The sequence below is a fragment of the Macrosteles quadrilineatus genome, unplaced genomic scaffold (genome assembly GCF_028750875.1).
Source record: "Macrosteles quadrilineatus isolate MER2022 unplaced genomic scaffold, UCM_ALF_1.0 Scaffold_9__3_contigs__length_116548681, whole genome shotgun sequence".
Lineage (NCBI taxonomy): Eukaryota > Metazoa > Arthropoda > Insecta > Hemiptera > Cicadellidae > Macrosteles > Macrosteles quadrilineatus.
Window position 1 is genome coordinate 49,732,248 of NW_026542602.1, and position 15,574 is coordinate 49,747,821.

The 15,574-nt window shown below is 37.1% G+C and overlaps 1 protein-coding gene across 1 annotated transcript in view; it reads right to left on the bottom strand.

The window, feature by feature from the left end:
* The window catches only part of LOC129001937 (dual oxidase maturation factor 1), a 99,950-nt gene extending 84,658 nt beyond the window's left edge, over window positions 1-15,292 (bottom strand). Inside the window, exon 1 of the mRNA XM_054429377.1 lies at window positions 15,200-15,292. The gene's annotated coding sequence lies outside the window, so the exon portion shown is untranslated. The remainder of the gene's footprint in view (window positions 1-15,199) is intronic.
* Window positions 15,293-15,574: the final 282 nt, after the last annotated feature.

A 15,574-nucleotide genomic window follows, 5' to 3' on the forward strand; every position in this document is an offset into this window, starting at 1 on the left:
TCTCTGTCCAAAATGGTAGCCCGTCAAATGTTGTGGAAAATCAAGGGTAAAATTGGTTCGTAATTGTAATATTGGCTACCATTTTGGATAGAGAAGAGATAGCGAACTCTGGTTTTCACCATTCTGTAAGTTTTTGTAAACACTTCAAAATGAGGTGTCACTAAATGGGGGTTTACGTTTAACATTTTTGAGTGTCCCCCCAAAAGGGGGATGGGGGGGGCAACTAAAATCTTTTCAGTGTAAAACCCCATCAAGTGACACCTCATTTTGAAGTGTTTACAAAAACTTAATGAATGGTGAAAACCAGAGTTCGCTATCTCTTCGCTATCCAAAATGGTAGCCAATATTACAATTACGAACCAATTTTACCCTTGATTTTCCACAACATTTGACGGGCTACCATTTTGGACAGAGAAGAGATAGCGACCTCTAGTTTTCACCATTCTTTAAGTTTTTGTAAACACTTTAAAATGAGGTGTCACTTGAAGGGGGTTTACATTTAAAATATTTGAGTTACCCCCCAAATCCCCCTTTTTGGGGGGACACTCAAAAATTTCAAAATCATAAAAAGAAACTTCCTGCTAAGATTGCACGACCCCCAAAAGGATATCTCTGTATATTTACTTGGAAAAATATTAGATGGGGGGGTCTTGACTTTTTATTCACCCTGTATAGTTGATAAGGGTGAAAACAATTAATTCTCATCATATTATTCTAATCCCTATTATTTGCATTGTGAGCCATATAATTTTCATTGGGTGTGCGATTTCTTTTTAGTATCTTAGACAAATTACAAATGCTAATGAAACTACAATGAAACACAAAATCTAACGTAAGTAATTTTCTTCTTTACGTTATATACAAATAGCATTATAAAATTTTACTTGAGTTCACTGAAACATCACCAACTACAGATAACCCCATTTTCGTATGGATGTAAACAAAACTGTACTATGGATAACTGTTTTGATGTAAACTAATGTAAACTTGAAAAAGTTCAGATCAACAGAATTCAGCACAAACTATGCAATTTTAAAAACCTATAGGACGAAGGGTTTTCACGGGATATTATCCAAACCCACAAAAGGCACATCTAGAGATTAATAGCTTTAAATTGATACACAATATGGTTATAAAAATAAACATTTTAGGGGTAGATTTTCTGCACACAAAAATCCAATAAATTCTTTTACTAATAAAGATAGATGTTCCCCAAAATCTATGTGCTGTTGATGCTGAAAATGTGTCGTGCTACCAGTTTCAATGTGCTCACGAAATGCTACCAGTTTCAATGTGCTCGCGAGATGCTGTCAGTTTTACTGTGTTTTCGTGATACTGCCAGTTGCACTGTGCTCATGAGATACTGTCAGCTGCACTGTGCTCGTGAGATACTGTCAGCTGCACTGTGCTCGTGAGATACTGTCAGCTGCACTGTGCTCGTGAGATACTGCCAGTTGCACTGTGTTCTCGTGATGCTACCAGTTCCAGTGTGCTTGGTTGATGCTGCCAGTTGCACTGTGCTTATGAGATGCTGCTAGTTGCACTGTGCTCATGAGCTACTGCCAGTTGCGTTGTTTTCACGTGGTGCTGCCAGTTGCACTGCACACAAAATTCTGCCTTGTGCTCGAGGTGCTGTCAGCTGCATGTGCTCACAGTCACATGGTGCTGCCAGTTGCCCTACGCTCGCAAAATTCTGCCTTGTGCTCGAGGTCTGTTCCACCCGCGGAAGTGAAGGGCGCAATGTCACTGCTGTTTTATTGTTTCCTCCTCGCGGCTAACTACATGCTGTGCAACTCTCCTGTTGCGATATGCGGCTATTTCTGTGCTTGACGCTGCCCACACTCTCCACTCTCTGTATGTGATTACCGCCTACCAGTGTCCGGGTGAATGTAAACATTGCTGTGGTTAATTGCTCTTAGATAAATTACAACGTTGGCGTAGAGGTCAGTCAAGGAGGGCGCACCAGCCACAAAATGCACATGCAAATATACACCCACATGGTGCATGCAAGGTTATGTTTCTGTATCAGTTCAGGCATGGTCTGGTCAACCAACTGAGTCAACTGAAATCTTACCATACCCTCTAGATGAGAGGGTGACCGACCTCCAAGGCGTCCTAGCATGTAGGTGGGACCATTGAATATATACCCTATAGGGTATATATTCAATGGTGGGACATTGAAAAAGGTGTATTTTTTCATTCGAGCTGCTAACTGTAACGCACATTTTATTTGCTATTGACACCAGTCTTCATCGAATTACATGAAGACCGAAGATAAATTATTATTAAATAATTTAAATAACGATACTGAACCAAAAACACAACATATCCATAGTATAAAATGTTAACTTTACCGTAGCTCACTACAGCATATCTTTTACATTAGTCTATATAACTTTCCCTATACTGTATGTCAAACATTGCTATCAATAAGTCGAAACAGCCACTTCTGTAAATATGAACAAGGCATACAAGGATGTGTAAAATCTAAAAAGTTGATATTAAATATACTCTTGGTACATTAAATATTTTTTAAGTTCAGTACATACGATTCAAAATTACTACTGCAATCGATTGCCTCAATCGTCGACCGTAAACATATCGCACAGTGTAATGAAAAGTTATATATCGATTGATATTGCGAGTTATCGAAACATGCGTTTGCTATCGAGCGGGATGCGTTATACAACAATAACCAAAAATAAATGCTATATGACAACTGCACAACGTTATCGATTATTTCGATTTTAACCGACTACTAATCGCATAGTGTGATATGGCTAAGAACCATCGATATTGCGACTTATAGAATCTCACGGTCGATATATCGCAGTGGGGGCGATGACTTTCCTTGCCGCGGGCGCCAATTTCGCGCCTCTCACAAACCGGTTTGTTACTGGGTTTTTAGTCCAAACATAACCTCGTTGTGGCGCTTGAAACTTGTTTACGCGCGCCAATAATTAATTGTGTAACGAGAAAATTAATCTGGAATGTTTGGGTACGTAGGCACTGCGACACGGCGTAACAATGAGTAACGAATATCGATCATGCCGTCGATGGTGAACTATCGAATATGAACATGAAAGGAACGTTACTACGTTACGATAGGAAGAATTTGTACGACAAATGTTTTCTTCGTGCGCAAGCTGTTTCACAGTTCAGAAACGATTATTTCATTTAAATCATACGTTAACCTAAAATCCCTTCAGTTGTAGCTTGCTAATTTAAAAGCCGATAAAACTATTCGATAAATCGTCAACCGATAATATGTTTTTCACTGTAAATAAAGTAGTGGAAAACTCATGCACATTTATACATAATCAATGCTATAAGTGAGGTGGAGAACGAGCATTAACGTTTGCCCAACGAGTACTTAGGTTTGCTGTTATCAGGAACATAAAAGAGCACACAGAAACAATTTTAATAAAACAGTGAAAGATAATAAAAGATCTTATAAGGTTATTAATTAATTTTACTACATGGTAGATAATGAACTGTGATTTACCTTTCATATGGCAAATATATAGGACCTACTGTTTTCTTAGAATATAATATTTATATATGTATTTAAAATTATATGCAATCCAATTTAGTGTATGCACTTCCATTAGCACTGCAATAAACATATAAAAAAATGTTTTGGATAATCTCTTCAGTCATGCGAAAAAGTATTTGAGGTACATGTGTCTTCTATCAGAAAAACTAAAAATTTCTAAAAAAAAACTTAAACTTTTAAACTACACCCCAAGAATGTTATCGTGCCAACGAATACTCACACATATTAGTTATCCGAATAAAATTAACAATATGAATAACTGACCTAACCTAACCTAATAGATCATGAAAACAAAAACAACCATCCCGGATCCACGTTTCATCATAAACACATCTACATTGCTACAGATTAATCGCGCCACTTTCCAAAAACTAAGTGATTCGAGGTTTTAAAACAATCAACAAGCCAGAAGGCGGTTTAGAAACTTAAGCAGGCGAGAGTAATGGAAGAACGCTGTAGCGATAACGTGGACTAGGCAATTATTGACCTGAGGTAATGTAATGACAGCCCGAGTGTTGTGTCACCGACCATCGTCTGCTAACAGCTGGGAAACTGACGGCTTCACACGTTTTGTAATCGATCTCACAGTTTCGAACAGGTGGCGGACCTATTTTCTAGGCTTGCCGACGGCGTATCAGGGTATACAAATTGGACCGTCAGTCTTAAAATTTGTGCTATGCAAATGAATGAGTGATTTTACCTAACCTAACAAATTCAAACAGTTAACATTAACCTAACCTAACATGGCCTAACATAACTTAGTCCAAACTAACAACCCCCAACTTAATCCAACACAACTTAACCTAACCTAACCTATCCTTACCTAACATAATGTAACGTAGAATTATATTGCTTGTTTTGAAACAACTTAACATAACCTGGCCTAACTCAACCTAATACCCTAATTTGTAATGCATAGAGTAAATGTTAGTGGTAGTCCTCTTCCACCATCATCCACCATGTCAAGCATAACTATTACTAAACGTAGGCCTATATTGTCGGTCAAAATGTATAAAATGCTTCAACTGTTTTAAATTAATGTTTTGTCAGGTTACGTTGGATATTCATTTTCATAATTTCCCCAAAATTTATCATATTTTCTATTAAAAAATACGCAGGTCAAATGCATCGGCCTAACTAGGCAATACACTAGGCAATCATAAATTCTTGAACGAACAACCCAAACCAACTATAAAATTAAATACAATGTGGTCATAGACATCATTTTGCAAGTTCTCATACATATCATGCTCCGTTCCCCATGTAAACTCCACTGATTCTCATCTCATGCTTTGAGGATCTCATTTTAGCACTGTCTCACAAATCTCACATTTCTTTTCATCATGTAATGAGTCAAATTATAGTATCAACACATGTTTTGTGTTTGCAAAGTATTTGACAACTGTTTTTTCGATAACTTAACTTGGATTATTTGACCCCAATGACGTGTTGCATAAATTTCCTACAAGTTTTAGTTATCGAGAGTGAGTAATACCTATATGAGGGTCGTATTTTTAGTGAGGCAATAGCCACAATCATAATTGTACTACTACTTACAGGGCCACCCAAAGCAATAGTATTTAGGAAGGCTATTATTACAAGTACCACACTACATAGACTACTATTTAGGAGACCATCCCACCGTGACCAGACTATATGTGGTTTGACAGTGAAAGTGATGCGATGCCGTAGAGAAAGTGGCTACTGTGGGGTCATCCTGTAGTTAACATACTATAGTGATCTGATCATTCAGACATATCATGGACCAGCAGTCGATTGGAAAGTCATTATTCGTCTAAGAATACACCATGCAAACCGAGACATGAAAGACATGTTTGAAAGAGTTTGTTTTACTGTAAGGGATGAGAGCTCCAAATTAAATCAAGAAAATTCACATCATACAAATACTCTTGTACGAAGAAAGTTCAATTGCCATATGACGTAGTGTTAAATTTATAATTCAAGATATCAATGTTGTCATTTATAATGTCAACTATCAGCAGGAGTCACATACAGCAGCAGAGCGAGGGACAGAGTGTTATCATCTGATGGTTGATATTGTGAGTGACAACTGACAGAGAGACCTTGAGTGATAAGTTAAGTGTAGTGTGACACCTGTCAAGTGACACAGTCACAGTCAAGGTTGAGGAGTCTCAGACAGCAGCAGAGCGAGGGACATAGTGTTATCATCTGCTGATGGTTGATATTGTGAGTGACAACTGACAGAGAGACCTTGAGTGATAAGACAAGTGTAGTGTGACACCTGTCAAGTGACACAGTCACAGTCAAGGTTGAGGAGTCACAGACAATAGCAGAGCGAGTGACAGAGTGTTATCATCTGCTGGTGTTCGAACTTGTGAGTGACAACTGACTGAGTGATATGTCAGTAGATGTTAAAGCACTTGCCAAGCTGCATTAAGGTGCGCTCCACGTCAGCTAGAATCTCTCAGTACGATGACAATATTGTGTGTCGGAATGTTCGGTATGATACGGATTCAAATCTGCAAGTTGCAGAGATCCACGGCAACTGCATTTGTAAGCTATTTCATGCCTACATGCTATTTCATGCATTTATGTGCTTTTTTGTTGAAAATACTACCAAATTGTTTAATCGGAGACACTTGATTTTTGATACGAAAATCTTGATGATTTCCCATGCTTGTATGAATTCATTACCTTCGTCCTCGTTTAACATTTCAAAATATATCAATCCTATGATGACGAGGGTACAAATCTATTATTCAAAGCACCTCTAGCAGTCTAGCAATATATCTCCATATACGGAGCTCAACTCCTAGAGAACCTTTACAGCCTCAATCATGCAAAACTTCTCAGAGGGACATTTAAAATGGGAAGAAAGACCTCAATTTATAGTCGATTGCGATTGAATAGAGAGAAGGTAATTTCCAGCGTTCAATCAAGGCCTGGCATTCCACGAAGCTCGTTGTGTGCGGATGCATGCCTAGGGGAGGTTGGCCAACATACAACCACGGAGTATGTCGTCGCCGGGGGATCAGGCCTTGGAACTATCCCGGGCCCTCGCACGATGTAAGGATAACCTTTGGTGTAAATGACTCTTAACCTCGGGTGTTGCTGGGATCTTAAGTTAAATCACAGTCTGCAGTTAAAAGTTGGGTGATAAAGAATTTCACGGAAACACTGAGTAACTGTATAGAAAATGCGGAGTTTATTACAGGAATATAGTACTGTAGTAGGATTTTGTAGGAATTGGAGGTAATGTATGTTTTCTTTTGAGTGGCTTTCTTGATTAAGACTGTATGTTATTTAGACTCTTGATTAAGACTGTATGGTATCTAGACTCTTGATTAAGACTGTATGGTATCTAGACTCTTGATTGAGACTGCATGGTATCTAGACTCTTGATTAAGACTGTATAGTATATTAGACTCTTGATTAAGACGGTATAGTATTTAGACTCTAGATTAAGACTGTATGGTATTTAGACTCTTGATAATACCGTATGTTATATGTACTCTTGATTAAGACTGTATGGTATTAAGACTCTTGATTAAGATAGTATTCCAAATTTTGGCCAAGATGCATTAAATCTATACAAGGTTAAGCATTAGTTCACAAACATTCATCAACCATTGTTCACTAAAACAATTTTAAGGTTACTTTTAAGGTTGAAATGGTTGTTGGTAGTCAAGATTTAAACGAAATTCTGTTTTAAACACAATCAATAATGACCTAAAGACTCTGAAGAATTACTTTGGTTGACATGTCTGCTGCTGTGATGACGTGCATCTTGTAATTTTTGAGTGATATTAATTGTAGGATATCTTCAGTAATTGGGGACAATAATTCTCAGAGCACCCTGTGTTGTAAACATTTTACCAGACCTAGACATAGGAGATGTTTAGAGCCTAGCAATCCTCAATAAGGTCGTCTATTTCCACAAAACATCGAATTAAGGAAGACTCAAGGACGAACCGCGTGAGAAACCTGATGATTATCCTAACGCACTTTACCGTTTACGAAATACGCAAGCTTGCGTCACATGCGGGTGCGTGCAGACGCGTGCGGGCGCGTGCGACCTCGCTCGTGCGCAATCATTGTGCGGCTTATCGCCTTATCAACAAGGTCGCTCGGGAGTACCTCAGGGTTCAATTTTAGACTCTCTCTTCTTTCTATCTAATCCAGTCGTGATCTAGTGTAATCTAATCGGCCTTGAGGAAAATTGTAGGTTCGATTCGTTACTGTTTCGTATCATTGATATTATCCGTCGGGTAAGGTTGTAATTTCGTGTGTGGACACATGTGATTATAGGGTCACCAGGTGATGTGTCCGGTAGTGTAAAAACATCGGCTTAGAATATCATTATTGTGTCAGAATTACGATAATTCAGCGAATGCTGGGTGATTGGTTGTTGACCATTCAGCATAACTATTAAGCCTATACATCCACATCGGCTTACTGTATTTTACCTAGCTTTTCAGAATATTTTGTAAGTGTTTCTAAGTTGTACACATGGGAATGGAAAGTATTGTTTGTGAAACTAAATATGTATTGACCCTATAATGATATTCGGCTGCGCTTTAGTTTACGTCCTACACTCATTCGAATTAATATACCGATCGATATATCGATTACTTCATTCGATATATCAAGTTAGGTTAGTTAGGTTAACTTTGGTTAGGTTAAGTTAACCTAACTAACCTAACTTGATATATCGAATGAAATAATCGATATATCGAATAATCTATTACGGTATTTCGATATTTTTCATTCGAATGGATGTAGGACGTAAACTAAAGTGCAACCTGATATTCATTTCTTGATGGAATTTATATTGAAAATGATCAAGGTGATTATCAAATTTAATTATTATGAAATGCATCCTCTCTGACTTGTTTCATCTTTTAAATTTCACTAAGGTTAAAAATAATAGAAGGATTGACGTGTCACTGTTGCAATATTATGGTTGAGCCTAGACGTGCAACATATGAACAAAGTCATCTTGCTGAATTATATTGCCAATAAGTTTAAAGCACGTATCATACCAATGAATAAACACACCCATACACTCAATACAATTTTATTACTCACTCACTCCAACAGAGATCATAACATATAAAACCGCAACATAAATTCACGTTAGAGGGTTATTCAGAAAGCAACGATAGATGTATTGCTATAAAAACGATTGCAATTGCACAGTGGTGGGTTCAGACTATAATAACCAAGTGTGCATTGACGGCTGGAAATGTTGTAATATATTCAATGTACTACAAATATTGTGAGTGTTTTAACCTGAGTTTGAGTGAAGGATGAGTGTAGAATGGAGTAGACGACATTGTTTATCTTTGCAACTGAAAAACATTATGTTTCTTTTGTGAGAATCTTTTATTATGATAAAATATGAGTAGTTGGGTACCTACTGATTATCAAGAAACACCCTAATATTTGGGGAATGACTAGGTCTAATGGTAGGGGAAATTTGGTCCCTCATGTCCCGGATATTTTTTTACCTTTATTGTTTTTGTATACAATGAACCGAACACGATTCCCACCAAATCGCCAATGGATTATATCTAAATAATGCGGAAACCCCTAGGTCTTTTTGTCCTAGGACGCTAGGTACGAGCCCGGAATTGTTTTTCACATTACTTCAGGCTAGACCTAAGGGGTGCGGCATTATCCCATAGATAAAATCCATTGGGATTTGAACCCGGGGCCTCTGGAACCGAAGTCCTGCGCTCTAACCACTACACCAGCTCGCTCCCCAAACCCCTAGGTCTAGCATGAAGCAATGTGAAAACAATTAAGGCTAAAGCCTCGCGTAGGGGGGAAAATATATTTACTCAACTACCCATATTACATATATTGAAGTCAGAGTATCCTCTCTGAACTGGAGCAGTCAGCAGTGAGTGCGGATGCCCGATGCTCCGTTATATAAGAGACTGGTGCTGGTGCTGGTGGACGGCGCCTGTTCGCCGCATTCTCCCAACTCTGTGGCGCAACTTGGATAATTGTCGCGACCGCCGGCAAATGAGAAATTCGTTCCCTTTAAGTTGATCCTATCTGAAAACAACAGTGGAACAACGGCACTCGATAAAATTGGCGCAAAGTGACTAGTGTGAAACTTATGTGGTTGGGAATGTTCAAATAGATAGGGAGATACCTATTGCATGGAGATTTCTATAATCCTATTTTGTAAAGAAAAATGGGGTGTTTGCTTGGTTTAGGATCTCCTAACGATTTTAGACAAAATATTTTTATATCGTAAATTCCTACACTTTTGAAGACATTTTTCCTCCTGAACTGTTAGGGAAAACGCCTATTTCACACTGACAATACTAGTTAAAAATTCAACAATAAGAACGTTTATTTTTATTTTTTGAGGCCCTAAACTAACAAAATACCGAAAAGAGGGGGTCCGATTAGACTATCCACTGATTAAGCCTATCTAGTGTAGTCAATGATGTTACTTATATCAGTTCTTAGTTCTAAGGGTAGCTTCTGCTCTGGATATCTGAGTTTAAATTCCTTCAAAAACCAATAGCTTTACACGATGTGAATAATAAGCGTGTGGTTTGGAATCCACCTTCCATTTGCATCTATTTGTCTGAGGAATATGTCGGCCTTAGTCACTAACAAGACTACAAGATCGCGCCACTCATCCTATACTCATCTTCATTCATACTTGGCATAAAATACATACTTTGTATGGTCGCCATTTCAATGACAAGTATTAAGATTTCTACGACGAGCAGAACTCTCTCAGTATTGGGGAACTTTAATTTAGTATGAATAACTTTTTAAAGTTAGCTTAGGGTTTGAAAGAAGTAATTTAAGTCTTACTACGTTATGAAAACGCAGCTTAGGTTAACGCACTACAATGGAGTGTTTATAGTCTGTATGATGGAACCTTTATCCTGACTTAGTTAGGTTAACGCGCTAACACAGTGAAGTGTCTATAGTCTGTATGGTGGATCCTGTCTCATGAGCCTTAGGTTAACGCGCTATTTCAGTGAAGCGGTTACAAAGTTAAGTGTCTTGTCTATAGTCTGTAAGATGGACCCTGTCTCCTCAGTGTCTACCTGGGGACCGGCCAATGGTTTGAGGCCATATCCAGTTCCCAGGTAGACGCAAGTACAGGAGCCAGCTTCCATAATACAGACTATAATGTATTGAGGGTATAACTTATGCCTGCAGTTTCACGACAAGTCCACATTTCCTTGAACCGCTTTTGGTGACGTATTGGTGCATGAAACGGGTTGACATTTGAGACCCAAACACCGTCAGACCAGTTAACACTGCGTTGTTGGTGGAAAGCACAGAAAGTCAAGTCGCACGTAACTATTTGGGTATTTATGACGAGGCTTGTGCATCGATAGTATGAACGCTTTCGTTAAAAGTTGTATTGTATGCATCAATATCAAGTTTATGGAGTTTTGTTGGATGAAATAATAATAAACCGCCGATAAAAAAATTTTCGGCATTGCTCTGAAATCTAAATTATGTATACGTTTAATTACAGTGGTATGAAGACAATGAATACACAGACGACATCAATGTTAAATAATACAACTCTTCCGACACAACTAAAACTCATCGTGACATTTAACATTTAACAAACGTTTGTCTAAATAATGTATTTATGGCGTTGTCACAAATGGCAAATCGTGTAAGGGATGAATTGACAGTACCGGTAAGGGATTTTTTTTGGTTTCCATAAACCAGAGGATAAAGTTGTAAAATCCCCCGCCGCAGCACACCTGCGCTAAGCGAATTTCCATTAGCATGATTGGATCTTCCCTAAACATGTCAGATTTATTCCCCATTTATATAACATTAGGGTTAACGTGGACATGTATGCTGTTACATGAAAGGAAATTCGATTTAATGTTGGTAGCACAGTTTGGGAATTTTGAATATAATTTTTTTATCCATAAAATTTTATTGTAACCAATTCTTCGATATAAAAATTGACGACATGATGGCTGCAATGAAAAGGGGAACTTCCTTTTTTTAGAGTAAAAATTAAATTTTTTTTTGTAAAATAAAAAAAATTACACTTGTTCCCATCACCCGATCATGAACCTAATCAAGTGTATCCAGCTCCACACATTCATGGGTCATGCAAAGTTTCATCAAAATTGGATCTAAATTACTCAAATTAGGCCAAACGTGTTCACGGACCGATATACAAAAATGTTAACGAATATCGTTTATGGCCTCTGAGAACATCAAAACGAAAAAGTAAAGCATCCTTTGTCTAGGTGTTACAATAAGATCTACGGTTATAGCTTAAATCCTAAATGGGAAAATCTTCGAAAAACTATACTCCTAATGAAATTATTAGAGAGAGGAAGGAATAAGAGAAATGAGATTGTACTACTAAATGAAATGTGTTTAGAAAAAGATTTTACCTACCTTTAAATCTTTTAGTTGTATAAATCTTGAGGTGTTTTGAGGTTTGAAATTTAGTTATTAAGAACACTTAGAGTGAAAAAAAGGAAAACTTTATTGAATACTTTGAGAGAGTAAAACCACTAAATAATTGAGTTAGTTTTATATTTCTTCAACAAGAACACACTACACAAACAAAACAAAAATAATACAAAATCACATGTTATTCTAAAATCCCAAAACATGTGTTGGAGCCAGACTAATAGCACAGATATTTAAATGTCAAAACTTTTATCTTTGGGTTACATACTAAAGGCAAAATACTTCACTAATAAACACACAGCTAATTAGGAATCTCTCTTAGTCTGTCTTGCATCACTACGGGTTCGATTCCACACAATACAGAGTTATATAAATGCAAATGGCGATAATTAACCCCCGGGTCACTCGATTTTAACGCTTTGCGAGAGCGGCTGCGTTTCGCAAGACACGGCGTTCCTCAAGGATGCGCTCTGGGACCCGACTTGTCTTAATCCGTATTTAGAAATATGCTAAACAGTATTGCGTCAGGTGACCGATAGGTTTATCCTCATCTGTGAATTCCGAAACTTGGTCTTCATTATCAGGATTGATGTGGTCAGATTTTGTAAAAGTATATCGAATTTGTTTAAAGTTCAGACGGATTAAGTTGGTCAAAAATAGTCCAAAAAATTAAGTACTGTGCGGGATCCTCGATTTTTTTCTTTTAGGGGGTTTTGTCTCTAAATATCTTTTGAATAACTGTGCTATGAACTCTACACACTTCTAGAGTATTACAAAAAATATGAGTTAAATTTGAAAAATTGTAAATGTAAAAGTTTCTTATTTTGTAGGCATTACACAAATTCAAAAGAGTTTTTGGCATGCCATCACGTTGTAGAAGCTGTTGATAATACTTTTATCTATTGTTTTAATTATGTAAAGTTTTTATTGGAATAATATTTGGTGTAACCCACTCACTCACAAAGGTGTTTTTTATTCGGTTTATTTACATGTATAAAACGCTTTAATGTTAATCAATGGTATGTCCAGCCAGTAAGTCAGTCAAGAATGTGAACGATTTAAAAGTATACATTTATGAAACAATTAATATGCTAAAAATATTAATTAAAAAGGTATTTTTGAAATACAATATTTTTATACCGTTTGAAACTTATTAGTGCGAACAATCAGCTGTTCAACAATCTATGACGTTATACTGGGTTTTAGCATAGACAAATAGAATTAAATATAGACTGTCAGCCGTGCTGTGGTTACCATGGCCACCATAGGTTCTGGCGCACACCGCTGGGAGCAACGTGTAGTTACGTAGCGCTTACGCCCTAACTACAGGTCGGCCAAAGTTTCTGTGCGCGCGACCAGATCTGGTTGAGTCTAGGCGGAGTAGGCGAGGGAGTTGGCGGGGGTACTTTTGTGAAAACATTTGTGTCTTGCTACTCACTCACCACTACCCCCAGCACTGCCAATAGCCGGTGCCCGTATGTTTTAGTTCGGCTAGTAGCGACCCGTCCACGCGCACAGAAGTTTTGGCCGAGCTGTACATGGCGCTCCCAGCAGTGTGCGCCAGAACCTATGGTAACCACAGCACAGCTGACATTCTATATTTAATTATTTTTATCTATGGTTTAGTACACCACTCTGGGTAAATCGTTGCCCCTCAAGGTATAATAGTTAATATAGTTAACCCATACAGATTTAGGGCTCTATTTTGTACAATTGAAATAGTACTATTATATATTTATACGTTGTTACATACATTCATATACATGTGCAAAAATCTACATTAAAAATTAAATTTTTTTTACATTAAAACCGCATAAAATAACGGAAAAATTGGATCTTCCCGAAAATGGCCCGAACGATTTTGATAAAAATTTAGTATGTTATTGTCCTTTAAATTCTGAACAAAATTGTACAAATCCCATTTCCGTATATTTACTCTCACCGCTTACACATGATAATGGTTGTTGACAAACTTATGGGAGAAAGTATGTGTCAGAATGCTGATACCGTTTATTTTCTCTTATTACAATGTATGCTATAATGATATAGTTATACCTACAATTTTATATCCTATAAATCCTAAGTGATACTTAACAACTTTGTGTTTAAAAAAGTGTTTAAAAACTTCGATAAAAATAAATCCCGTTCATTCCAACAGCTGGAAAGACTTGTGTGTACCAATGACCACTGGTATCACCTTTCACAAGCTGCGCAATCCTTAGTAAATCTAAATATCAAATTAAAACTGACAACCGTCCGCCCTGCATACCGCGTTCTTGGAAACAAAGTACTGTACCCAAGGAGATTACGTCAATTAATATGTCATATACGTCATTGATGTCAAGCTTGTCAAACTAGGCAAATTGGTAGTTAATGTCTTAGCTAAAAAATACAAGATGACCATGGATTTTGTAAGTGTCTTTTAAGTTGTTTTTCCATTAAGGGTGTAATCCTGACTCTGAAAAAACAATTTTGCGTTAACATTTTATTTTTGTTTTTGTTTTTAACAGTCTCCCTAAAGTTTTATTGATAAATCTGATTCAACAAGCTTATTAATTCACACCCAAAATGTGATTATGGTTTTGTAGGATGTCAATATTTGAAGGAACTGTACTAACTTTAAGGGTGTTTACAATTAGTGACTCAGATATGTAAATACTTTTTGATGTTCAATTCTAGTACATGGACTACGGAAAACTGTGAACGATAAAAATAACAACTAAGCCACATTTATTGGTGAAGCAATACACAGTAATTAAATATAACCGTATAAAACAACATATGAATACAGTAGTAATTTGTGTAGTTACACAAACCTTTTGTTCAAGACAACTAGATAAAAATTAATTTACTTAACCACTTTCGGCGTATATAATGAAATTGAAATGTAATATTATACTCTAATATTCACACACAAAAACAAGCCAATTACACATTCCAGCTTAGTAAAGTTTTATTACAGAATAGTATTATTACCAAGATAATTTAAACTCCTGTTTCATACCAATAGTGCTATTTTCATGCAGTAGGACTTAAGGAACTTATAAACACAACTCGAGCTCTTCAAAAATCCATTTGGTAAAAAAATGTGTCACACAAATCAATCAGTGTCTTAAAAGTTTTCAAACTTGAAATCAATGTGGACAAAATTATACTGCAAGGATTTAAAATATTTAACATTAAATTTAAAAAGGAGTAATGTAAGGGTGCGTGTATTACGCCTACCTTTGAATGAAGGGCGTATCCCTTATCATGATCCTTATCACTGGCACACCACTACACTATCACTGACGGTAACTGCACTGTGGCGCGGCGCGGCGGCAACTGACAACGTTGAGTGAAAGTTTGCTTCACTTTCTTTTGGCCCGGCTCACACCTTCGTAGGCGGGGCTACATGGCAGATGAGGATGCTGTCCTGCTTTGGCATCTGTGTAACATGCTATACGATTGGTTAGATTGGCAAAAGATATGGGGAAAATGTATAAGGGTTCGGATTTTGTATTTCAGTCCAGTTCCAGTACACATATGATCAAACCATTGTTTTAAAGTATAATTTTTGATCAATTAATTATATGTTTTAAAGAAGTTTGACGGTCTTTC